We start from the raw sequence: 26,164 nt of genomic DNA on the forward strand, positions 1-26,164 counted from the left end.
TGTAGCACCCTCAATAAAAGTAAACGAAACCAAACATATACCAAGTCTTATGGGAGTTGCTGGAATGATTAATTCCTCGACTCTTGACCCTGCTATGTACAAGCCTAATGCGACTTTTTTTGTGCATTTGGAGTCTCGCTGCTCATTTGACGTATGCCTTGATTCATTTTGGACTGGTTGAATAAATTTATCCAGCATTCACATTCCGTAGTTAAAACCAATTCATCTATACTAACTTAACACCCAAAAAACAAATCTTCCACAAAACAAATGAAGGAACCACTCCAAATGCTTGGTGTTAAAAGTTAAATGGACAACAAAATCTGTCCATATCCCTATTAACGCTCTGGAATGAAAAGACCACCAATTGGTACCGACCATGTAACGTTTATGTTTTGATTACATGCCCCAAACAGTACGGGCCAAAGGTGTCGGAATGTCTGCCATCCGAGAAGAGGATCTCTGCGAAGGCATTCTCATAAGCTAGCAGATGGGCCCTGTTCTGGGACTCTGAAACAAGGCTCTCCAGTATCATTGCTGCTTTTCGGCATACTTCTGGAACAGGATGCGGTGTTCTGATCACTTTCAGAAGCCTATCAATTGCCCTGTGTTAAAAACAGAAGTAAATTTCAGAAAGAACCTTTTAGTTTAGACAGATATTAGGCTTCTATACTAGCCAGGGTAAGGAAGAAAAGTTTCACCATCTCTCGCTTGCAAGCTTCAGCCTGCAATCCATGTTGACTTCTGAAAGGTTATAAAGAGCTCCAACAGCTGCAGCCTGTGCATCTACTGCTGGTAAGCTCAATAAATCAATCAAGCGTTTGTATATCTGCAGAAACAATTCGGAAACAAACCAAGATATTAGACATTAGAGGTTTTACAAAATGGTATAAAAATAATAATAATCATCATCATCATCTAAGCCTTGTCCCAACCATATGGTGTCAACTACAAGAATCCTGTTCTACCATTCAATCCTGTTCAGTACCATATCCATTGTTAATTTGTAGGCTCTTAAAATCATTCCTCATTACATCAACCCATGTCCCTTTTGGGCCGCACCAAACTCTTCTAGCCCCTTCAACTTGGAAAAGATCACAATGTATAAAGATAATAATGTGAAGAGTAAATGATGGAGGTGGATAAAAAAATAATGAGCCTCAAATATCTTGTGCATAACTGCGGAGCCTCAAATACAAGGTAACCCAAACCTGAGGAGCAAAAGGAAGAAGGAATGGTTCGTTATCAGGATTTATTATCAGACGGCCAAGCAATTCAGAAACTGCACAATGCCAGGCTTTGACCAAGGATCCTAGCATTCCCATGATGGCTTGAACTGCACGTTTCTCACTGGTTCAGTCAAGAAATAATGAAAAAAAAATCAACTCAGAAATCAAGGTTAGAATGAAATATAAAAACCTGAAACAAATTTCAGTAATTACGTTATATTTATATATGATGGCTTGGATGAGCTGAAGATTCGGAGGTCCAGCAATGGTGCTAAATTCACAATTGTCTCGAGTGCATTGTTATGAGCTCCTCGTCCTCTGTCAATATGAGCAATTTATTACATGAATATTGAGCATAAATATTACACACAAAACAAATGCTTATAATTTCCTTTGTATTTTTTCCTCTTTTTTATCTATCAGGGATATTCCTAGAGATAAAAGCTCTTTTTTTGCTCTTCAATGGAAACTTTCTTCAGGTCAATGAGATGTGCAATTATGCATGTTATTTATTTATTTATTTTTTACTCTCAAGCATATATTTCCATTTGATAATGAGAACTGTACTTTTCAAGTAAAAAACATTGGGTCTGGAGACAGAGTACCTATACAAGGATTTGAGACCCCCATTACATGCCACCTGTGTCATGTAGCAATAATCAGGACCCACCATCGAGTGGTCCCAAGTAAAAAAGTAACTTGTGCAAAAAGAATCAACCTAATCAGATTAGCTTTAACCATCTGATTAGCATTATTTGCAAGGCTATTTTTCAACTTCAAGAAAACTTATTGTTAACTGTCCAATTAAATGTGGTAAAATCAAAGGTTGCCATCTTCTGATGAACTATCCCAGCTTATCTTCTATGTAGGATCCATCCAATGGTTATGCAGGCTCCAGACCCGTATATGGGTAGTACTGAAAGAGGGATCTGCATGGTTTTCTTAAGACCTGTAAAGGTTTATAGTATGGCACATCTTTGGAGAATGCACCCATCAATCCTTAAGAATTCCCATCTCAGAATCCACATTTGATTGCTTGTATCTCAAGAATTTTTCTTTTTTGTTTTTTGTTTCCTTGTTGTATTTTCCCTTGGGGAATGTGTAAGCCAATTTTGAGAAAAATTGTTCACAAATCTTAAATAATAACCTTTTATAAGAGAAAAAAAAGAAAGAAAGAAAGCAGGGTCTAAATGGGAGCGGGACCCCCCCATCATTTTTCTTTTTGGCTAATAGCCCTCTGTCTGGACAATGTAGTTCCAAAGCATTTCATCAAGGTCATACACCATCTGTCTTTCTCTTCATCATTGTAAGGAGAAATAGAAGGACATTTGAAGGAAAAGCAAGAGGCAAGGAGATGTGTTCAAGAATAAGCTTCAAGCTGCCGGACTGGGTTTTGGTTTTACCAGAATTTAAAGATATAAATAGAGTCCTTTGAGCCAGGGGTTAGTCTTTGACTGTTTGTTGGAAATGGAAAACATAGAGGGATGGGCTAATTGACTGTGTTTTGCTTTATTCATCTTTCCTTTGAAGGTGATTGCTTATCACCGATTCGAATGCAACTTTCTCTGTTATTTTAATGAATTTTCTTTGTTTTACTACCAAAAAAGTCATTGCAAATCCAGCTGGATCAGCATATCCAAAGGAAAATGTCAAAGCTTCCTAGTCAGCGTAGAATAGGAGAAGATGATTAGTTTACTCCCCATCCCTAAGGCACATAATGCACACACTAAGGGGCAAATAGGATCTTCCAATCCTCTTCTTCTGAAGCAGGTCAAAGATACTTTCCTTTTTTCCCCTCATGTTGCTTCATGAAAAAAAAAAAACAAAAAAAAGGAAGTCCAAGTGAAAAACTTAAATGTTTTTTTAGGACGAGATGCAAGGTTGGTTATGATGGATTGGAAAGGTTTGCAAATGGATAAGGATGCCACACATGCTGATCACAAAGGCATCAACAGGCAGGAAGATGTAGACTTCTTCAAATAAATATGTTGATTTTCATTTTCTTCTTTTTTTTTTTATCAGCATCAACATCAAATTTTATTACTTAGATAAAGAGAAATGTACAAATCAAAGGCAGCCTCAGCTACCACCAAGAAAATACAAAGACAATTTAATATTCAGTCTTACAACTGAGCCCAGAAACACACTAACCTGTTTACCCCTTGCTTTGCTAGTTGATCAGCTAGACCATTTCCCGACCTAGGAGTCCATTGAATTATCAGCTGCACATCCCTTGAGAACCTCTTGAATTGTTTGATTTTGTTTCTAAAAAACCAAGGAGCTTTCTCATTCTGTTTTAGCCACCTTATTAATATTTTGGAGTCACCTTCAACTATTAGCTTTCTTACCCCCATCTCCATTGTTTTCTGCATCATGTAAATCACTGCATTCAGTTCTGCTGTTACAAAATCACACAATCCAATGGGGCCTCAGTACATGCCCATGATCACTCTGCTTTCATTTCCTAAAACCCCTCCAAGTCCAGAGAGACCCGGATTCCCAAAATTACTTCCGTCAAAGTTTAATTTCAGGAATCCTAACTCTGGGGGATCCCAACCCTTTAGTGCCTTCCACTTGGCTGAAGTTGAGGCTGCAATTGTTCTCCAGTTCCTTAATATGTCATCAATAGAGAAAGCTGAGAACAACTCCAGTGTCTTTGTCCAGAAAGCCATTTTTGCCATAATCCCTTCAATTAATGCTTATTTGCTCCTTTTCTTTTCCTCGAATATATGTTTATTTCTCTCCTCCCATAAGGTCCAGATTACTGCTGCCCTTGTACACCTCCACATTAGTCTTTCCTTCCTTTTTGGCCAGCTGAAAGTAAAACCATCAAACAACCTGTCCAATCTGTCCAGAGTATTCCACCTGCACCCAAAATATATTGATTTTCTATTTGATGAGGTTTATACTTATCTCATGAGGATTATGGTAATTATTATTTTTTTGATAAATGAGGATTATGGTAATTATTACCCAAGAACTTGGTCTTTTTATTATAAAAAACTTATTGCCTAGGTGACTAGGCAACAAGGAATCTGCTACAAACAAGACATGTACAACAGGCTATGTAACCCAATCAAGAATAAGCATGTCAATGGTTGCACATAGGGGTGAGAACTATTTGGTTAAAACTGAAAAACCGAACCAAAAATTTCGGTTTTGGTTTTTTCGGTTCGGTTTTTCGGTTTTTGGTTAAATCAATTTGCTTAATTCGGTTTTTGGCTAATTCGGTTTTTAGAATTAGAATTTCGGTTAACCGAACTTTTTATTATTATATGTAATAAATAATATACAATATATAGTATATTATATATTTATCTATTAATATATAATATACTGAAATTTGGTTTCATAATATATATTTTATAATATAATATATATTTTTTATAATATATAATAGAGTATATATTATTAAAATATGGTTTTAACCGGAATAACCGAAAACCGAACCAAAAATTTTGGTTTTGGTTATTTTGTTTTTTCCAAATTTCGATTTTGGTTCGGTTTTATTTTTTTAGTTCGGCTTTTAAAATTTCAGTTTATTCAGTTTGGTTTTAAACCGAATGCTCACCCCTAGTTGTACAGATCACTGGCATGTTCACAATCCACTCTTGATTGGGACACATAAACCCATTGTACATGCCTTGTTTGAAGAAGATTCCACCCTGATTATAGGGAAGGATATGCATAACAAGGTGATGACCAAAAAGGTCAGAGGCAAAACTTAATATGGTTGCCATTGCCAAAGCAACATTGGGAATAGAGGAACCAAAGAATTTAATGATGCCTTTCCGCTGATGAGATAAAGGGCAATAAGGGGTGTAAACCAATGGGAATAAGTATGGACTTATAGTTTTGGAAGCAGGAAGGAAGAAATCACCGAAGGGAAGAGGGAATAGGGCTTAGCTCCTAGTGGAATGAAAACCAGATCCTCTTTACATTCCACCCCTCCCAAGACCCCAGATGGTCGGGACCAGCATTTGGTAATAGCCTTTATGCAAAAGGGAAGGACTCGTCTTACTAGGTGCTTGTGTTGTGGTTTTGAGTTGCTAGGATTGTTTTCAAGTGGCAATGATAACCAATGTTTTCAAAACCATACCAGACAACGTGATTGAGTTGAAAAGTGAACTGCCTGGATTGTGTTTAAAACTATTGGCTTTGGTCAAAATCAGGTAGAAATATGGTTAAACAACTAACCCATTGAACCATTTGAGTGGTTTCCTAAATTCAAATTATCTACCTCCATTCCTTTTTTTTTTTGAGAAAAAGGTAATGTATTTCGTTAAAAGAAGAGACACAGAAAACCTCATTGAAAAACAAACCCTTCAATGAGGTTTTCTGTGTCTCTTCTTTTAATGAAATACATTACCTTTTTCTCAAAAAAAAAAAAAGGAATGGAGGTAGATGATTTCAATTAAGAAATTGGACTTGTTTTTCAAATGAGGTTTTGTTAGGACAAGCAGCAACACGGAACCCAAGCCGGTGTATGGGAATAGCCAGCCCAAACTCAAGACCTTCAAAAGAAGGAAGCCAAGTCAGCTCTCAGGTCCAAGTAATGACAGGTTCGCATAACCGAAGGCAACAAGAAGTGGGAGTTGGCTTCCAAGACTGTAACAGTCCCACAACTTCCAAGAATTGTAACAAATGTAACAACCGCAGTTATAAATACAATCAGAAGAAGTAACAAAGCAGGCTCTCTATCTCAGGAGGTGGTTCCTCAGTACAAACCTGTGTTAGGCAGTTCCTAACAAATTGGTATCAGAAGCTGGTGCCGAGCACACGAGCAACCTCGATGGATGCCAGAGTCGACCAAGTTGAAGTCAAACTCTATCGAGTATCCGGAGACATCAGAGAATTGAAAGGACACATTAGCGGCTCTAGTAAAGAAGCTTGATCAGACAGACGGTGAAGGAAACAAGGATGCTGATTCCAACGAAGGAGGGAGTCACGACAGCAGCCGACGGAGCGGTTCATGGCCAGAAAGAAACACCATAATCACATTTCCAGTCTTTTCCAGCAGCGACCCTGTTCCCTGGATCTACAGGGCAGAGAAATTTTTTGAATACAACGAAACCCCTAGCCAAGACTGAGCCTCTCTAGCGGCAATCCACCTGGAAGGAGACGCCATTCTTTCGTACCAATGGTTCCGAGTCTTCCGACAACGACACCCATAGTTAGCCTGGTTGGATTTCACGGAAGCACTTAGCATCTGGTTTGGAGAATCAGGCTACGAGGATTATGAGTCTTGCCAAACTTCGACAGTCCGGGAGTGTTCGCGAGTACCAAACGAAGTTCGAGCGCCTAGCTATATGCGCACACGATTGGCCAGAGCACGCGTTGGTCGGAGCCTTCGTCGGGGGGCTCAAAGAACACATCAAACTGGAAGTAAGGGCACTCCAACCGATCACTGTCACGGAAGCTATCGCCCAGGCCAAGATCCAGGAAGAAAGACTAAGCAGAACAAGGAAACTTAGCCGGCCTTGGTTACCACCCCAAAGATCGGCCAGCTTTCCAAGGCCTGACGAACACAGGAGCGAAGGATTCGGCCTAGTGAAAGAAGACAGCATTCTGGGTACGCCTAGAGTTATGAACACCGGCTCATCCATTCCCTTTAAGAAGCTACTGTGGGCCGAGATGCAAGTCCACAGAGCAAAGGGTCTCTGCCATAATTGTGATTAACAATTTGGGCCGGGCCACCGGTGTAAAACAATGCAGAATTCAACTGGGCCGAAGAACAGCATCCGGCACCGAAGATATCGCTTCAGGCCCTTATTGGGCACAACTCCCCACAAACTATGAGGGTTCCAGGACGAATAAAAGGACGCCAAGTGTCCATACTAATCGATAGTGGGAGCTTCCTGAATTTCATAACGGGAGTATCGGCCCAACAACTGGGGCTACCAATCCAACCCACGGCATCATTCAAGGTCCAAGTAGCAAATGGGACATCTCTTCCCTGCAAAGGCATCTTGTACAAGCATTGAACCGACAATCCAAGGACAGCCATTCGTGGTGGACTTATACCCACTCGAGCTTAGTGGAGCCGATATAATATTGGGGATACAGTGGCTGAGACAATTAGGGCTGGTACTATCTGATTGGGCCTAGTTGTCAATGGATTTCATGACAAATGGGACCAAGATCCGCCTCCAAGATATACCAACTAGAGGCCCAAGCCCAATCAGCCTCTCGTCTCTCCTGAAACCAGCCCAAGAACCCGCTTAAACCATCCTCTGGGAGCTCACTCAGACAAGGTCCATGCTAACCCAGGCCCGGAATGCAATCCCATAAGAAGACCATTAGCAATAGCTGAAAGCACTTCTCCAGCAATATTTCAAGAGCCGATAAACCTACCACCTTCACGGGAACATGACCACTGCATTCCATTACTCCCGAAAGCGGCTCTTACAAATGTAAGACCCTATCGTTATCCTCAATTTCAGAAAAAGGAAATCGAGAAGAAAGTTAAAGAGCTATTAGAAAAACAATTCATCCAAGTCATAGTCCATTCTCTTCCCCAGTCCTCTTAGTCAAAAAGAAAGATGGGGCATGGCGTTTCTGCATTGATTATAGAGCACTTAATAACATCATCGTCAAGGATCGATTCCCAATCCCGGTGATTGATGAGCTCTTGGACGAGCTCAAGATTGCATTTCGTACTTAGGACGATCTTAGTCTACAGCCCTACATTGGCCCAACACATGGAAGACCTAGAAGCCACCTTGAAGGTTCTCTTGCAAAATCAGCTATATGCGAAAGCATCCAAGTGTGATTTTGGACATTCCCAAGTACACTACCTCGGCCACGTGGTAGCCTGGTAGGAGGCATGGTAATTGTGGATCCCGAGAAAGAAGCAAGCATCTAGCAGTGGCCTGTGCTTGCAAATGTGAAGGGACTTCTAGCCTTCTTAGGCTTGACAGGATACTATCGCCGCTTCATTAGCGGCTATGGCCTCATTGCTAGCCCATTTAACACATCTACTAAGGAAGGATCCATTCACGTGGACTCTAGAAGCCCAACGGGCCTTTGAAAATCTCAAAATGGCCTTATCTTCACCACTAGCATTAACATTACCTGACTTCAACCAAACATTTGTTATAGAGTGCGATGCAACGGGTCAAGGAGTTAGAGCTGTATTAATGCAAGAAGGGACACCCCTTGCCTTCTTTAGTAAAGCACTCTCAGTTCAGCGGGGATCTAGCTCAATGTACACAAGGGAGCTGATAGCCATAGTCTTGGCGGTCTTACATTGGTGTTCCTATCTACTGGGGCGCAATTTCATAATCAGAACTGATCATCAAAGCCTCAAATTCTTACTGGGACAGAGAATTCTATCACCAGATCAGCAACGTTGGATCACAAAGCTCATGGAGTTCGATTATTCAATTGAATATCGACCAGGAGCAACCAACAAGGCTGCTGATGCACTGTCAAGACACCCAGAACTGCAGCAACTATAGGTCTCTCTTCAGCCCATAGCTAAAACTCTGGGACCAAAGGCAGCAACAAGTCCCGAACTGCAACAGATAAAAAACAGCCTATCACAGCGAGCTGAGCCTGATTACATGGTCAAGGGGACCTTGCTTTATCATAAAAACAGATTAGTGCTACCAGCCAACTCAGCCCATATAGGCCCATTGTTAGATTACTTCCATGTGTCACCCATAGGGGGTCATTCAGGGGTACTTCAAACATACAAACGCATTGCATCGCATTTCTACTGGAAGGAAATGGTGAGAATGATCCGGAAGTACATCTCCAACTGCTTCCGGTTCCCACCCAAGTTTGGGAAGACATCTCGATGGATTTCATTACTGGGCTTCCGATCTCAACAGGTAAATCAGTGAATTTGGTAGTGGTAGACCGTCTCAGCAAATACGGTGGCCGATGTTTTTGTACGGGAGATAGCACGCCTTCATGGATTCCCCAAATCTATTTTATCATATAGGGATCTGGTGTTCCTTAGTACATTTTGGAGGGAACTATTCTGAATACAGGGCATTCAGCTAAGGAAATCAACTAGCTACCATCCTCAGTTGGATGGACAAACTGAGGTAGTCAACAGATGCTTGGAGACTTACCTGCGTTGTTTTACAGGGTCCACACCCAAACGTTGGACCCAATGGCTCCACTGGGCTGAATGGTGGTATAACACCACCTATCATGCAGCTGCAGGCATGACACCCTTTCGTGCCTTATATGGTTTAGACCCTCCCGCCTTACTGCCTTATGAAAAGGGGTCTTCCCCAGTGGCTTCGTTGGAGGAAGCATTGACCCAACGAGATGCTACTCTACAGGAGCTCAAGCACAACCTAGACAGAGTGCAATAGTGGATGAAGAATGCCTATAACAAACACCACCCAGAAGTGGAATATCAAGTGGGTGACTTTGTATATCTGAAATTGCTGCCCTGCCGCTCACTATCAGTAAGACAACAACGCTGGAATAAGTTGTCTCCGCGCTACTTTGGGCCCTTCAAGGTCATCAAAAGGATAGGCAAGCTTGCCTACCGCTTAGAGCTACTGGCACACTCAAAAATTCACCCGGTATTCCACATTTCAGTTCTGAAGAAGGGGCTCAAGCCTAATGTAGTAAATCAACCCACTCTACCTGAGTTTATTGAAGATATGGCCTTAGTCACAGAACCCCAGTCCATTATTGACTTTCCCTGGGTAAAGAAAGGACACCATGTGGAACCTGAAGCTCTTGTAGTATGGTCTCAATTACCCAAGGAAGATGCAACCTGGGAACCTTATATCCAACTCCACCGCCAGTTTCCTCATCTTGACCTTGAGGCCAAGGTCTACAAAAGAAGGAAGCCACGTCAGCTCTCAGGTCCAAGTAATGACAGATTGGCATAACCGAAGGCAACAAGAAGTGGAAGTTAGCTTCCACAACTAGTGTTTTAAAAGCACAAGGCGCAAAAAAAGCACAGTGGTCAATTTGTGCCTGAGGTGGCACAAGGCGAGGCATGCGTCTTTTTAAGCAAGGCACAAAAATAAATAAAAAAAAACTAAAAAATAAAAAATGCCAAAAAATCAAAAAAATTATTAAACATAATACTAATAAAAATATAAACTGATATTTTAGAAAAAATGTTTTAAAAAACCTATTATCTAAAATTAAAATACATAAATATAACATGTAAAGCATATTCAAATGAGAATTTAAAAATAAAATCAAACACAAAATTTTCAAGCATATAAAATTCATAATCTCTTTATTCTCAATTACATTACTTCAAGTAGCTAATGTGACATATTACAATCCTGATTCTACAAGCCGCCTTCACTTGCTTCGCTCGCTCACCGAAGAATCAGGAACCCCTATTTGGTAATGTTGTTCATTCATTCATCCTAATAAAACATCTTCTTAAAAAGCAATTAAAACTATAAAATTATTATTTTTTGTGTGAAATCTAAGAATTTAAGACCCTAACATGAACTTGTTTGGGCTTGCCTCAAGGGGTGTGGCACAGGGGCCCGGAGGCGGACCAGGTATGCGCCTTTTGAAAGGGCCGTGCCTAGGACCTGGGCGAGGCGCCTACCCTAAAATGTGCCTAGGCGCACCTTTTAAATCACTACCCACAACTTCCAAGAATCGTAACAAATGTAACAGCTGCAGTTTCTCTCTCTCTCTCTCTCACGAGTCAGGAGGTGGTTCCTCAGTAGAACCCTGTGCTAGGCAGTTCCTAACAGGTTTTCTCTCTTCTTTTAATGAAATACGTTACCTTTTACTCAAAAAAAAGAAAAGGAATGGAAGTAGATGATTTGAATTGAGAAATTCCAATAATTCACCTCACCTAGTTGATTTTGGAAACTTACTCCTAAACTGGGCTGGGAAGAAAACAGAGGGAAGAGGAATTTTGAATTTTGTAGGGGAGTGAAAACCCTAATCTGTTTGGGGAACTGTATGTATGTAACAGTTCAGTTTAGGGAATAGGGACTGATAACATTCATATTTCTTAGCATCAAAAAATAATAAAGTTTAGTAAGCCGCACAGAGTGTATTGTGTTCTCTTTTTTTTTTTTTTTGATAATTGAAAGATAAATGTATTGTGTTCTCTATTGCAATTGGAAGAAATCACCAATCAGGAACTGAAGTTAAAGTGATTCTATCTATGTTTTGTCCGGTTTTCATTCATTGCAATTTCATGGCAGTGGTTTGGCAGTATTTTCCTCAGGGCAATTAATCTGAGCTGGTGCTGGCTGGAGACAGTCTCCTCCTTGTTATCTGGGTGGAGAGTCCCAGGCATGTCGAAGGAAAACAAGTGTGATCTGTTATTCCCTCTAGAGTTATGTGGGCCATCTGGTTGGAAAGAAACAATAAGGTCTTTTTAGCAGAAAGCTAAGTCTGAGGCTTAGGTGATTAACTTTATAGAGGAAGAGCATAAGATTGCCAACCAACTTGGGGTAGAGAAATTACTCGTTGAAGGGGGCTCTAAGGTGATTGTGGGTGGGTTGCTGGACCCAGATTCAGTTACTTGGAACTATAGGGATCTTATGAAAAAAGTCAAATGGTTAACAAGGCACATCACTATTAGAGTCCAACGGGTGGATAGGTCAGCAAATGCTTTCGCTGACTTTCTAGCCAAACAAGGGGTATCTAGGGAAGAGCTATTTTGGGCAAGTTTGTAACTTTTTTCTTGTTTCTCTTGTTTCACTGTAATGCTTAGGAGAGGCTGCACCTTGTGCCTCTCCAAGGGATGCATGTAACAGCTTTTCTTCTTTGATTAATGAAATTATCTTTCAATTATCAAAAAAAAGGAGCATAAGAGCTGGTTGTCTTTGATGTTTTTTTGTTCTGCTTCTTTTTTGAGGGTGGACTTTTTTGGTGGTCGTAATTCTGGTCTTTCTTGTACAGGACCTTATACTGTTGATATAATACAATACCTTATTTTACCTCTTCAAAAAAAAAAAAAACTAGAAGATTGGCTCAAAAGAAGGTGCACATATGGAATTGAATAACAAAGATAATGTCAATACAAAAATAACTTTTATTTCCACATATTCCTGTTACTTACCTGTGATGTGATCTTCTATGCATTGGAATACTGTTTCCAAGCAATGACGGTGTTGAGCCATAATCACTTCATTATCAGGCATGAAAGAGAAATTCCGGATGATATTTGAAGCAGCAACAGCACACTGTTGTTTCTCCGCACGCCCTTCATCATCCAGATTAAACAAACCATCTTCATCAAACCACCATTCTGAAGGGCCACTCTTGGTCATGCTCTTCTGACCCGGGGTTTCATTATTAGATGAACCAGATCCCATGCTGCAAAAATAAATGTCAAAACGATTTCAAAGTTCCAAATCTACATTCCATATTCTTGGTGATTTAAGGCATGATCCACATACAATGAGGGACATCAGGGTGGGGTTACCCAGGATTAGGGACAGCATCATTTGAGTGTAATGCCTCGTACTCGTTCCCAAAACCTGAAACTACAGCATTTGCACCCAACAATCTAACTCTAGGTGCTTTTGCAAGTTCTTTCGGAAGAGCAATGTCACGCCAGTCATCTACCTGTTCCATTAATGAAAGTTTTTATTCCAAAATAAACCTCTTTGGTAACAATGCAGTGCAAAAAGAACCATAGTATTGCCAGATTTGAATTTGGAGAATACATGGCAGCTACTTTCTCTAAGAAAAGCTTCCCGTTCCTAATATATATATATATATATATATATATATATGCTGTAAAACCAAAACACACAAGGGAAGGAACACCCACAACTTGAAGAAGAGCATCCAGCAATCCAGATATTTTGGCAAGAGGGGTTGCATCTCTGCGTATGTCATATTTTTCTTTAAAAGAAAGCAATGTGAGAGTGTTCAATGCCCATGTCATTTCACTCTTCAATCCACTTTGAAGAGCCAGAACTATCCTTTTGTTATTTTGATCTGGGTGAAAAGTAATTGCAATAATTATTAGTACAGGCATCAGCAAGAATTTCTATATGGTCAAATGCCAATAGATATACACTTTGGTGTCCATTAGAATGTTACTTTATGAATTATGAAATGTTCAAGACTCCAAGCACTATTCAGTAAACAGAGCTTAATTACAGTCATCAAAAGTGCTGTATCTCACCCTTTCAAGATGGAAACAAATAGCTCTCATAAATCCATCACTTCAAATGAGATTAGTCAGGAAAAACAAACAAGAAGCACCCGAAGTAGCATATATAGTACCTTTTTAATACAGTTAATACCTAAATATTGACTTATATCTCTTTTATTGATAACTGACTCCATATGTTTATGTTCTTATTACTAAAGTTGTCTTCCTCATGTTATATGTTTTGCACCATGTAATGACCATATTAATTTCTCTGATATATTTATATTTGATATGGATGCTTTTTCATTAGACCTGGCAATTGGGTTCGGTGTGTCGGGTTCGGGTTGGGTCAAGACACTTCAGGTTGATTACGGGTTGGGTTGAATTTCAGGTTAGGTTGTCAAATGATAGACCCTGACCCTAAATGTTCGGGTTCGGGTTGGCCCATGGGTTAATTCGGGTCATCCTAAAAAAATAGCTGAAATTAAAAAAAAAATAAAGAAAAATACATGAAAAAATGCCAAAATTACAGGAATTAACCTTAAAATTCCAAATAGAAAATAAAAAAACTTGAACATTTAACAATTCAAAGAATAAACAATAAAGAGTAAAGACAAAATAGTAAAAACTAAAGAGTGGAAACTTCTAACAATGCATAAATAGTTCTAATTAGACCTGACAATCGGGTCAGCGGGTTGACCCATGACCCAACCCAGTTTTTTCTGGGTCGATTCAGGCCATTCTCAAATTCAGGTAGCTAGATATGAGACCCTAACCCTGTTTTTTCAGGTTGGGTTGGGTCAACTTTTTGCCAAGTCTATTTTCCATTGTTAAACAAACTTTTTTTATTTTCTTTTGAGGAGCTACACAACGAGGGGGTAGCCCATCCGCCCCCCCCCCAACCTAGGTGCAGGCAGGATTCCATCCCAAGTCTCCCCTACGACCAGCAGGGGACCTTACCAACCAGCTGGTTGGAACCTTGCTTCATAGTTAAACAAACTTATGACCTAATGCATTGTCACTTGATTGATCACAAATGAAAAGCAAAACTCGGGGGGGTAAAGTCCGCTTTTTTGTTATAAATAATGAAAGAATGTGGAACAGACAAGGGTTTGTGTCATGCACCCCCATATCCTTGGTAGCCTATACTACCTCTCCCATCATTATCCATAAACTGTTATTTACAATCCTAGGAATCAGAATATCTATTAGTAACCCCTCAATACAGTTAATTTCTGCTTACTGTTTTTTTTATCAATAACAGAATTTCGTTGGAATTAATTAGGAGGTATTACAATCAAACAGAGGGAGGTAAACTGTCTTAACTCCCCCACAAGCAAAAAACAGAATTAGAAAGAAGCCCAAAACAATGAAGCCCTATACACCCCTTGCTTTCTAGCCCGTCAGCAAGGCATTTGCAGTTCTTTTAACCCAGCTGTACTTGACTTCAATATCCTTTGCCAGCCATTTAAATTTTTTTCCTTTCATTGTTGTATTTCAACAAACCAGGTTTGTCTTCCTTTAACCAACTTACTACTAGCTTCGAATCTCCTTCAAAAATCAGTCTCCTAATATCCAGTTCTCTTGTTCTTTGGATCCCTTCCAGGGCTGCTGATATCTCAGCCCTGAGAGAATCACCCTCTCCAATTGGACCAGAGAAAAGGACTATAGTATTTCTTTTCTCATTTCTGAAAACCCCACCAATTCCTCATTTCTGTTTACTCTTTATTTGGCCAAGGCATCTGCCATGCTATTAGCCAATCTTAGTGTTAATACAACTTGAGCTCTCAATTCTATTGCCAACTGTTTTGCTTCCCTCACAACATGTCTGTATTACCACAGTCCTGGGCTATTTTGTGCTCCCCAAGCCCACTACGACCCAAGAATCCCCCTCAACTGAGTTCTCTGTAGTTTAATAATTTCCCTAGCTTCAGTCCCTGATGTACTGCTCTGCTTGTAATTCATTCCTTATTGAATCACCTTACCTACAGGTCACCAATGCCTGATCTTCCAAGATTCGAAGCTGCAGCCATCAAAATTTAAAAGGATTGGTGGGGACCAATAAGGCTGTATTATACTCCTTGCTGAGATGGACGTTGCAACAGCTTGCCAGCCTCTCAATATGTCCTCTATTGGAGATGGATTAAAATTATGCAAAAGATTTAACCCAATGCTCGAAATCCCTCAGACTCTTCAAAAACTCTCAATATGTCATCTATTTGTCTTCTTTTCCTGAAATAGAATTTTCCCAGACTTTTGGCTTCATTGCAGATGTCTTGCTTGCTCCGTCCAGCGGAGATAGTTGCTTTTAGTCCTTACTCTACCAGACTTTTTACATGTTTCTTTAGTTTTGTAGGTAGTCAGTAACAACATAAGCTGCACCCTTTTAACCAATACTCTGGATGATTTTTTGGGCTAAGAGTGAGAACTGATTCTCACTTCTTTGGTGGACCTCTTCTGAGATCAGCATATTGGTCATGTTACTGATTTGGCATGATTATACTCTCTCATTCTCATATCTTTTCTAGTAAAATCCTTTTGTTATCTATTAAAGGGGGAGAGAGGGGGGAACAACTTTATTACATGTAGAGACAACTAAACAAGAGGCCCGTTTTGCACTTACCTAGAAATCTAGAATGGTGCAAATATCTTTCTACACCAGATGCATTTGGTGTTTATGGTTTAGGACAAAACTTGCCATCTCCTACCACACATTTTCTCATATATATTTTTTTGGGAAATCGGACCTTGTAGAAAACACTCAAATCCTGCTAAAATCTTTTAATCTGTTTTTCTAGTTTCTGCTTCTTCTAAAATCGAACTTTGTTTATAAAATTCCAAACTTTCTTCATTCTACAATCCAAGTATGAGTTGTGTTCAAATTTCAAAGATGTAATCGCAACTCAAGTCGTCAAGACCAGCGAAAGAACTGTGGACTTGGAGAGATGGGCCCAGGAGAGTAGACGGTGCCGACGAATCGGCTGCAGCTGCGGCAGCAGCGGCACTGCTGCTTCCACTACCAAAAGGACGACCACGCTTCGCCGGCTGTGGAGCAGCACCCGCTGCTCCACCCATCTTACCCTGTTCTCTCTTCTGCATCTCTCGGTCTCTCCCTCCAAATTCACTCTTCGCTCTTCCTCGCCCGCTTGACAATTTCACCGCCCGGTCCGGTAAAATGCGAGAGCTATCAGTTTTTTTTTTTTTATTCGGTGCTATGCAGTATGCACCATTTGTGAATCTTCTTTGTCGTTGGTATCTGTTAACAGAAGGATTAAAAAAACTATTTTTCTCATCGTTCTTCTTTAAATTTTCAAAATGAATTGTACATCATCCTCAGCCTTGAGATGAGGACATACCCTAAATATAAGGCCTAAAACGTCAAAGACGAAAACAATTATCATTATTCTTAAATCTCTCTCCTCACCTCTTTCCCGGACTACCAACCAAGGCATTGCCACCACCAACAGGTTCCAACTCTAATGACAAGTGGATACATTTAGTGTCAACTTCAGATCTGTTATCTGTGGATACATTTAGACTAATGACAAGTGGCCGAATGTTTTCATCAAATGGCAATTACTCAATCAAAAAGAAATATGCCCAATAATATTTGTTTGGAACAAATGTCTGAATAAATTTGGTAGAATGGCAATTACTCAAGTAAAATTTGTTTTCGTCTGAACTACATATTTGCAGAATGGAGATTTTCAAAGTTGCAGAATAGAGAGAGAGATGAGAGAGACGAGAAAGGGATAGAGAGAATAAAACCAGCAACGACAAGAACTAGTGACAGTTCTTCTTCTTCTCCATTTGAACCAGCGGCGGCACAACAGTGGTTTCCCTCCACCGATTATCTCTTTAGTGATAGAGAGAGACATGAAGACACTGGCGTGAGAACATCATATTCATACCAATAGTAGGGTCGATGTTGGTTTGATTGAGCCTCTCAGCCCTGTTTCCATCCGAGTCACCCCTGTTGGCATAGATTAAATCATGAAAGTCTAGCTTTCCATCATGTTTGTGAGCCTTCGATCCCCTGCAAGTCCATCCAAGTGATCCATGGAATGTTGAAAAATAGTAAAAAGGCAGAATGGAATTTATCGATAATCGCTTTTTAAATTGGGAACTTGCAAAGCTGTAACATTATAGAATTGTGAAATTGAGAACTTGCAGAGAGGAGGGTTCAGTCGTGCCACTTGGTCACTCTCCTTAAAACCGCATTTGCCCTCTGTGGTGTAGCCGGGTGATTGATTTCAATCACCAAGATAAGACAGCCCACATGCCATTGGTAGGTATGCACTCGCTTACCAGACCTCTGCAAACCACAAATAATGATGCTCAAAAACTCGAGACTCGACAAAGAGAGAGATGTGTTGTGTGCAATGATTTGTGTTTCTGGGTTGACTAACACTCTTTTTTATAGAATGTTCTCAGTCACCCAAACGGACACAGAAGTGTCCTTTCAGAGAGAAGTCTCTTCCGAACAGTGCACATGTTCGAAGAGACACAAAACATAAAAGAAAGCGTTTAAAAAATAAATTTGAAATTCAAAAGTCAACTGGTCAAAACCAAACGATTCAGTATAGCACACGTATACCCACACCCACACCCGCACCCTCATCCCATCCCATCTTGACTCGGCGCACGTGTGAAAAGCACTCCCAACCCCCCCCCCCCCCCCCCCCCCCACATGCATGTGAATATCTATAGTGCTTTCCTCATATGAATCCCTACCCATAAAAAGAAGGAGAGAGCAAATCTATAGATATACTCCAACTCAACTCCTTTCCCAAACAATGTGGGACAAGGAGTCTTCCCATGCATTAAAAGATGGAAAGAGGAAAAGACAAAACTAAAGGAGCACAAGAGAGGGAGGAGAGATTCTTGAAGTTTTGAATCTCCCCCCAACATGGAATGAAGTCACCGGTGTTGAATAGCCCAGTCAATGTCATCAGCTCCACGACCATGTCCTTGAACTCGTTAGACTCTGACCCCTTTATCGCAAACACACCACGCTGGCTAAGTATGGCATGCCCTATCATGTTGGCCATGGCATATGTTAGCATCTCCAGAACTTTAATAGGTTCGATGAACCATAGGCTTCAATGCAGAGAGAGAGAGAGAGAGAGTGAGTGAGAAAGGGGAGTTCTTCATGCGGAGGGGCAAATGTTCCCACTAGGAAGAACATTCATAACCAGTGAATTAATCGAATTGTCACGATTGCTACCAATGACGCTTCCACCTGAATTTGACTGAAATGCAGTCAATGGAGAGAAATAAACCTCATAAAAAAAATAGAATGCAGTCATGAATAACTTTGAATCACCCATCTAGGTATAGAATGCAATTCACGGTCTCTGTCCACCTGACCACTGTAGGTATAGAAAACTAAAGTCTCCACCACCCGACCATCCATCGTTCTATGCATTTTCTACATTTTCCCTAAACCAAAAAAAAAAACAACAGAAAATCAGGTTTGACAAACCATAGTCTTCAACGAAAAGAAAACCCCTCTATTGTAACGAGTTGCAATGGTTCAGAGAGAAGGGGAGTGAAGGAAATATTTTGGTCATTTGACTTTAACAAACACAGGGTGGAGGTATTGGCCACTAGTGTTGTTGTGCATGAGTTGGAATTGAGGTTAATGGTCACTACTCTGGTGGCAATGGAAACAACATTAGCGGAGGGGATTATTGCCACTACTAGGTTTGTCGCTGTTGAAAGGAAGAAAATAGTGAAAAAGGAGAAGATGAAGAATAAGAAGGGAGAGGGAGAGAGACAAAGAGTAAAATTGGGTTTTAAAAAATTATACATCACGTGGTGTCACGTGTATATGGATTTTGACAGAATATTAATGGATGCTAACAATAAGGGTAGAGCTATTCAATTGTCAGAAACAGTAAGGGGTACTCTAAGACAATAGTCAAATAGTTGGGGTAGAGTTAGTCAATTAGCTAAACCTTAGGGGTACTTTAAGAAATTTGCCCCTTTTTTATATGTTTTAAAGGGTTATTAAAAATGGGGGGTAGTCCATCCCCAACCTAAGTGCAGGCGGGATTCGATCCCAAGTCTTCACTACGACCAACAAGAGACCTTATCAACCAACTAGTTGGCACCTTAGGTAATATGCACCATTAATAACTTCATCAATGTAAAACTCCACACCAAACCATTTGAAAAATGTGTCTATTGATGTAAAAACTAGATCAATAGATTTTTACATTGACAATAGGTGTAAAACTTTACTATAAGTGATGTTTTACATGGATTTACGATGTAAACCAAACCTCCATCCACCGCCTACAAAACCGGACTGCTGATGATGTTTTACACTGCATCCAAACATCGACGAAACTGAACTGGTGGTGACGTTTTACACCGCAAACGAATGCAGCCCAAAGTGCTGGTTGTAGGATTTGGTTCTGCGTCAATGCTGGAACAAACCAGCTAACACACCAACAAGCCAAGCCTTGGTTGGTGAGAGTTGTCAGTTTCAAAATCCACAATCTATGGAATGGGAATAGGTGCCTAGAATCGGAATCAACTATTGGTTTGACAAAAATGGAATTATGATTCCCATCATACCGGGGGAATCCCCATTCCCATATAGGGGACATTCAGGTAATGTGTAAATCAACCAAATTCAAATCAAATTAGGTAATATCCAAATTTGAATCCAATTAGAAAATTTGATATTTGAGGGATATTGAAAATCAATGTTGAAATTCAAATTCGATAATATATTTGAATATTCAATTCGATTCAAGTTCAACTGATTAATTATTTTAAATAATTAATAAATATATAAAATAAATATTTATATAAATATATAAATTATTTATATAATTTAAATATTTTATATATTATATATAAGAATTGAATAATTGGTTGAATTCAGATATTTATTGAATCAAATAAGGTCATATTTAAATTCAATTCAATTACTTAAACGGTATGAATAGGATATCCAAATCCGATCAATTATGATATTTGAAATATCCAAATTCGATTCAATTATGTCAAATTTTGAATTCAAAATTAAATTTTTGAATACTACTGACACCCTTAATTCCAAGCTCCTCCTAGGGAGTGGGATTCCCATTCTAGAGTCTATCAAGAAGTAAAGAACTCATGACTAAAACCCTCAAACCATACTGTTAATAAAATAATAGTCTTATAATAAAATACTAATAAATTAATAATAAAAGCAAAGATATTATTCATTAAATAATAATTAGGTAAAAATAAAATATTAATATAATATAATTAAAGTAATAATAAAATACTAACATATTAATTATTAAATAATAATACATTAGTTTTAAAATAATAAATAAAAATAATGTGATATTAATAAAAATAATAATAATAAAGTACAACAACAATTAAAATCTAATTCCAATTCTTGATCAAACCAAACAAATGTCAAGAATAGGTGACTCAAGCCCCGTTTGTTATCAATTCTGAAAATTTTGAATCTTAGAATCCTCCCATAAAATAATGGATTCTGAGAGTTCTCATTCAGAGAATCTATAAATCTATTTGGCACGTTCATCTGATTCCTATTTCTTGGAATTAGAATCATGTTTGACATTACCCTTTTTCTCATATCAATTCTTCAAATAGAGGTCCTCATAGCTTTAGTTCATTCCAACTATGTTGACTATAATAGGTAGCTTGGTGACTTTTAAACATAGTTTATTCCAACTATGTTCACTTATCTTATCAAAGGTGATTTCTTGCTTAGTCTACTTCAACTACAAACTAGGTTGAAATTTATGATAATATCAAATCATTTTACTTCATCAATTCAGAACAAGATGCCTCATTTTACTTATTTTAGGGAAAATTCCCGTTAAGTATCATATACTTTAGGCCTAATGCCAATCTAGCACTCGAACTTTAAAACACGGTAATCTAGTATCCAAACTTTCAATTTGGGACAATCGAGTACTTGGTGTTAATTCACCATTAGTCAGGGCCATCACGTGAGATCAGGTGTGGTTTAAATAATTTCATAATGCCCGAACTAACCTTTATAATAATAATTAGACCATTTTACCCTATTCCCCTTTCTCTTCAATGTGGGTTGAAGGAGCGAGAGAGGAGAGGAGACTAAATGACCGTTCTTTCAAACTGGGTGAGGTGGTAAGCTTCAATCAACTCCAACTGTTTATTGACAAAAAAGGTGATAAACTTACCCCATTCCGTCCCTTTCTTTTCAAATTGAGTTGAACAATAGATGAGACTATTATTCCATTTGAGCACACGCAGGTTGAAGGAACAACGAAGGTGGTGAGCTGAAGTTTTTTACCCCTAACATCTAATTAGCTTCTGTAAATAGAGGAAAAAGAGGTTCACTTAAAAACCAACAACTGGCCTCATAATAGCTTCTGATTTCTATTTAAAATGCATTGAGATTCCCTACTATTGAGGTCGATCTGGTAGCATCCAAGGCCAATGCAAGATAAATTTGTCAGTTTTTGTATCGTTCAAGAAAAAAGAAGCGCATTGACCATAGGACCCATCATAGCCACTCAGAACGCCATGCTTCCCACAACCGAGAGTCATTAATTTGTTCTTAGTATCAAAGACTGTGTACACCTCTGGAAACACAAGAGCTGAGCTATTCAATTGCTCAAAGTTTTTGGTTTTTCTCTACGTAACAGGTCACAATAAGTATAGGAAAGACTATTTGCACTTCACCACCTTACAGAGATATGTTTGTAACAAGCCATGGTAACCATGGTGGGTCACTAGTGGTGTTGCAAATAAACTGAAAATCTCCATTTCGGAAACAATTGGGATCATTTCTGATGCCAAACGGATAAGGGATGTTGAGGTTCCCACACTTCTCCCGGTAGTCGCGCGTGATTTGTCAAAGACAACATTGACGCTACCGCTGTTGCTGTCGCCTTTGTCAGCATAAGCAACCATAGTAGAAGGACATGAAGCAAAATGGGTCAAAACATGATTGGATGATAATTTGAGGTTAAAAGGAGTCTAGGCGGGGCAAGAGAAACATGTTAAATACTTAAAATACAACCTAATTGTTCAAGTCACTGCGTATTGTCGGGTACGCCTGGTTGACTTCGCCGGAGTCATTACCTAATGCTAATGGCATTGGAATAAAATATGCTAAAAGACCAAAACCCTAAAAATTCTTGCATCAAAATCAACTAGAAATCGATGTAATATAATGAGAGTAGAAAAGCATAGAAAATGATAAAAAAATAGCAAAAAAATACCCTGGTTGTCTCCTCTGGCACCAACAACAAGAGGTCATCTTCTTCGATAATGGTTGAGTTAAAAACAAGGGGTACCAGAAGCAGATGTGATTTGTTTTGATGATTTCTTTCAAAATACACAGAGAAGATCTTCGTACAACACTGTCTGGTGTGTGATTCATCGATTTCAACTTTTGTGGTGTCGTCTTCCACTTTACATCACCGGCGGGAGGAACTGGTTTCTTCAAAACTTCAGGTCACAGTGTGGGTGAAAAGTGGTTCCCACTTGCAGAGAAAGGATGTTATAGTTGAGGTCATTTTTGTCATTTTGAAAAATAATCCATACATTGGTCGAAACCGTAGGTGGGTAGTTATGTCTTTTTGCATTTTGACTAACTATGAATTAACATTAGGTACTGGATTGTCGCAAATTGAAAGTTCGGGTATTAGATTATTGCATTTTAAAGTTCGGGTACTAGATTGTCACTAAGCCTAAAGTACAAGATACTTATCAAAAAATTTCCCCTTATTTTATGTGAACATACACATACAATGTCTGTTATGCAAAATTATTCCTCACATTCTATTGTGGTCAAGCTAAGTAGCTAACTATGAGCTTAATTATGCCTTGGTCCACAACTCACCCAACTTCTAAATTGGGATTCTATGACAATTGAGTCATCCTCTAAGGCCATGATTTAAATCTTACTTGTCATCTTGGAGAAGTTATATATATTTTGCTTGGCCTTAGTGGATTTTGTTGTGCAATGCAGAGTGTTGATGATTAAATTGTGTTATGAGAGCCAAAAACCAAGGAATGGACATCTGGGGAGGTAAGAATGTCTTAGTTTTATCTGTTTGCTTTTGAAACAAAGACTCTTGTAAGTTTTTGATGTATTTCATCAATTTACATCAGACATTTCTACTAATTCAGATCTTTCCCCTGAATTCCATTTTGGCTTGAATCATGATTGAATCCCTTGGGAACCTACTTAACGAAGAATCATATGATGAGTCCTACAACTCATGGAATTTGTGGAACTAGAAAAATACAAGACAACAACTTCTGATGATCAAGTCATCAAACAAGCACATTTTTTGTAAATGAGAATGTGTAAAATGTTATCGCAAGAAGGAAGGGTGCGATGTAAAATGTTATCGCATGACGGAAGAGTGTGATGAGGTTTGTAAACGATATTGAATGAGAATAAAATGTTGTGTAATTTATTATTTTGACATACATATACACATTTGTTATAGCTGTGTGTTTGTTACAACTGTCTGTCTTGGTTATCACATTCCTGTCTTAGCTACCACCACCTTCAAGTTGGATGTGTGATGGAGTGACGCCCAACTTGGATAGTAATTGATGAAACCGATTAGATCCTAATGCCTTAGTGAAGAGATCAACAAGCTGGTGAAGTCTAGAAATGTGATGTATCTAAATCTCTTGTTGTTGAATGTGCTCACGGACAAAATGATAGTCAATGTTGATGTGTTTTGTGTGGTCATGAAAGACTGGATTAGTTGCAATGTGAATGGCAGCCTTACTATCATAATGAAGTTGCATTGGGCAAGGGAGATTAATTGTAAGGTCAGCTAGTACTCTCTTAAGCCATAGTAGTTCAGTGGTGAGAACAACCATTATCCGGTACTTGGCTTCAGTAGAGGATCAAGAAACCATGTATTGCTTCTTGGTTTTCCCTGATATAGGGGATGCCCCTAGCATAGTGATATAACTGGTAGTAGAATGTCTGGTTATAGGGCAATTGGCCCAATTAGAATCACAAAAACCTCTTAGAATGAAATCATTTGTTGAAGACAGTAGTATACCATGTGTTGGAGTATCCTTGAGGTATAGTACCACCAGAAGAGCAGCATCAAGGTGTTCTTGATGTGGTTCATGCATGAATTGGCTGAGTGTGTGGACAACAAAACTCAACTCAGGTCTAGTGACGGTAATATAAACAAGGTGGCCTACCAGTCTACGATAGCAGGCTGGATCAGATAAAAGTGGGTTGGAGTCATCAATGAGGTGCTTCTATTGTTCCATTGGGGTTGAGCACGACTTGCAATCTTGCATTCCAGTTTTAGTCAATATATCCATAATGTACTTGTGTTGACATAGAAATATGCCTTTTTCAAATTTAGAGATCTCAATGCCAAGGAAGAACCTCAAGGGTCCAAGGTCCTTGGTCTTGAAACAATTATTGATGTAGTTTTTGAGGGATGCGATGCGAGCTAGATCATCCCCGGTAATGATTAAGTCATCAACATAAACTAGGATTGCAATATAAGAGTTATGGTGTTAAGAGGTGAATAATGAATAGTCAACAATGGATTGTTTAAATCCAATGGCAACGAGGGCTTGAGTGAATTTTGCAAACCATTGCTGAGAAGCCTACTTGAGAACATATAAAGATTTGTTTAGGCAACAAACATGATGGTCCCTATGTGAGAGTAGGCCAGGAGGTGGGGTCATGTATACCTCCTCATGAAGATCTCCATGTAAAAAAAGCATTATTGACGCCAAGTTGATGTAATTCCCATTGCTTAACTGCAACTACGACAAGTAAGCATCACATAGTGACCATTTTTGCAACCGGGGCAAATGTATCATGATAATCCAGGCCCTCAACTTGGTTTTATCATTTGGCTATGAGTCATGCCTTATACCTATCAATAGACCTATCATCATTTAATTTGATTTTGTACACCCATTTACAAATTGGTCGCATGCCAACCGGTGGGTCCACAAGTGTCCAAGTCCCATTGTGATATAAAGCATCCAACTCTTCTCGAATGGCTTGTTGCCAACGAGAATCTTGTATGACCTGATGGTAGGAGGAGGGTTCGGTTGGTGGTGTGGTGGAGGTGGTTAAGGCTTGAGGAGAAAAAATAGATAGTGGAATGTTTCAAACAAAGTCACAAAGATGAGATGATATTTTGCGAGTACGAGTGGGTCTATCAAGAATTGTAAATTCATTGGGTCTAGTTAAGGGGTTTGGGGAAGGATTACTGGTACTAGGCACGACATTGTGTCTATTGTCCAAATCTAGTGAGGTATGGATGCATGTGCTATTAGGGTCATGTTAGGCAGCAATTGACTTGGGATGAGAGTCAAGAGAAAGTTGGTTGTCAACAAATTCAATGGGGGTTATCACATGATCCTCAGTCGATTGCTGGACTGAAAAGGGAGATTCTTCTTCGTGGAACGTAACATCACGAGAGGTGAATATAAGCTGCTTTTCTATGTCAAACACTCGGTATCCTTTTTGGCCATAGGGATAGCCAACAAAGATGCATCGAACAACACGAGCAGCAAATTTATCACGAGGTTGTGGCCGAACTTGAGCGTAACATAAGCAATCAAAAACTCAGAGATGACTGTAAGTAGGTGGCTTGCGATGCAACATCTCATATAGTGACTTGCCAGATAACAGGGAGTAGGAGTAATGTCGATCAAGTATGTAGCTGTGAGGAGATGTTCTCCCCAAAAAGTGATTGGGAGGGAGGCTTGAAAGCGCAGAGCACAAGCTACCTCCAATAGATGTCAATGTTCAGCTACGTCATTTTGTTGTGGCGTATCAACACAAGATCGTTGATGAACAATGCCATGTTGAGAGAAGAAATCTAGT

The 26,164-nt window shown here is 39.3% G+C and overlaps 1 long non-coding RNA gene and 1 pseudogene across 2 annotated transcripts; both read right to left on the reverse strand.

The window, feature by feature from the left end:
* Positions 1–203: 203 nt before the first annotated feature.
* On the reverse strand, positions 204–16,670 carry LOC104613268 (armadillo repeat-containing protein LFR-like; annotated as a pseudogene). Its single transcript, XR_016080557.1, has 8 exons — positions 16,218–16,670; positions 12,970–13,139; positions 12,619–12,761; positions 12,253–12,509; positions 1,443–1,547; positions 1,212–1,350; positions 702–829; positions 204–605 (listed from the first exon to the last, which is right to left on the reverse strand). The product of XR_016080557.1 is annotated as an armadillo repeat-containing protein LFR-like (transcript).
* Positions 5,638–10,497, reverse strand: LOC148804111 (uncharacterized). Its single transcript, XR_016080558.1, has 2 exons — positions 5,958–10,497; positions 5,638–5,743 (listed from the first exon to the last, which is right to left on the reverse strand). It is a non-coding gene; the product is annotated as an uncharacterized LOC148804111 (long non-coding RNA).
* Positions 16,671–26,164: the final 9,494 nt, after the last annotated feature.

This window comes from Nelumbo nucifera, chromosome 1 (assembly GCF_055504915.1).
Source record: "Nelumbo nucifera cultivar China Antique chromosome 1, China Antique-T2T, whole genome shotgun sequence".
Taxonomy (NCBI): domain Eukaryota; kingdom Viridiplantae; phylum Streptophyta; class Magnoliopsida; order Proteales; family Nelumbonaceae; genus Nelumbo; species Nelumbo nucifera.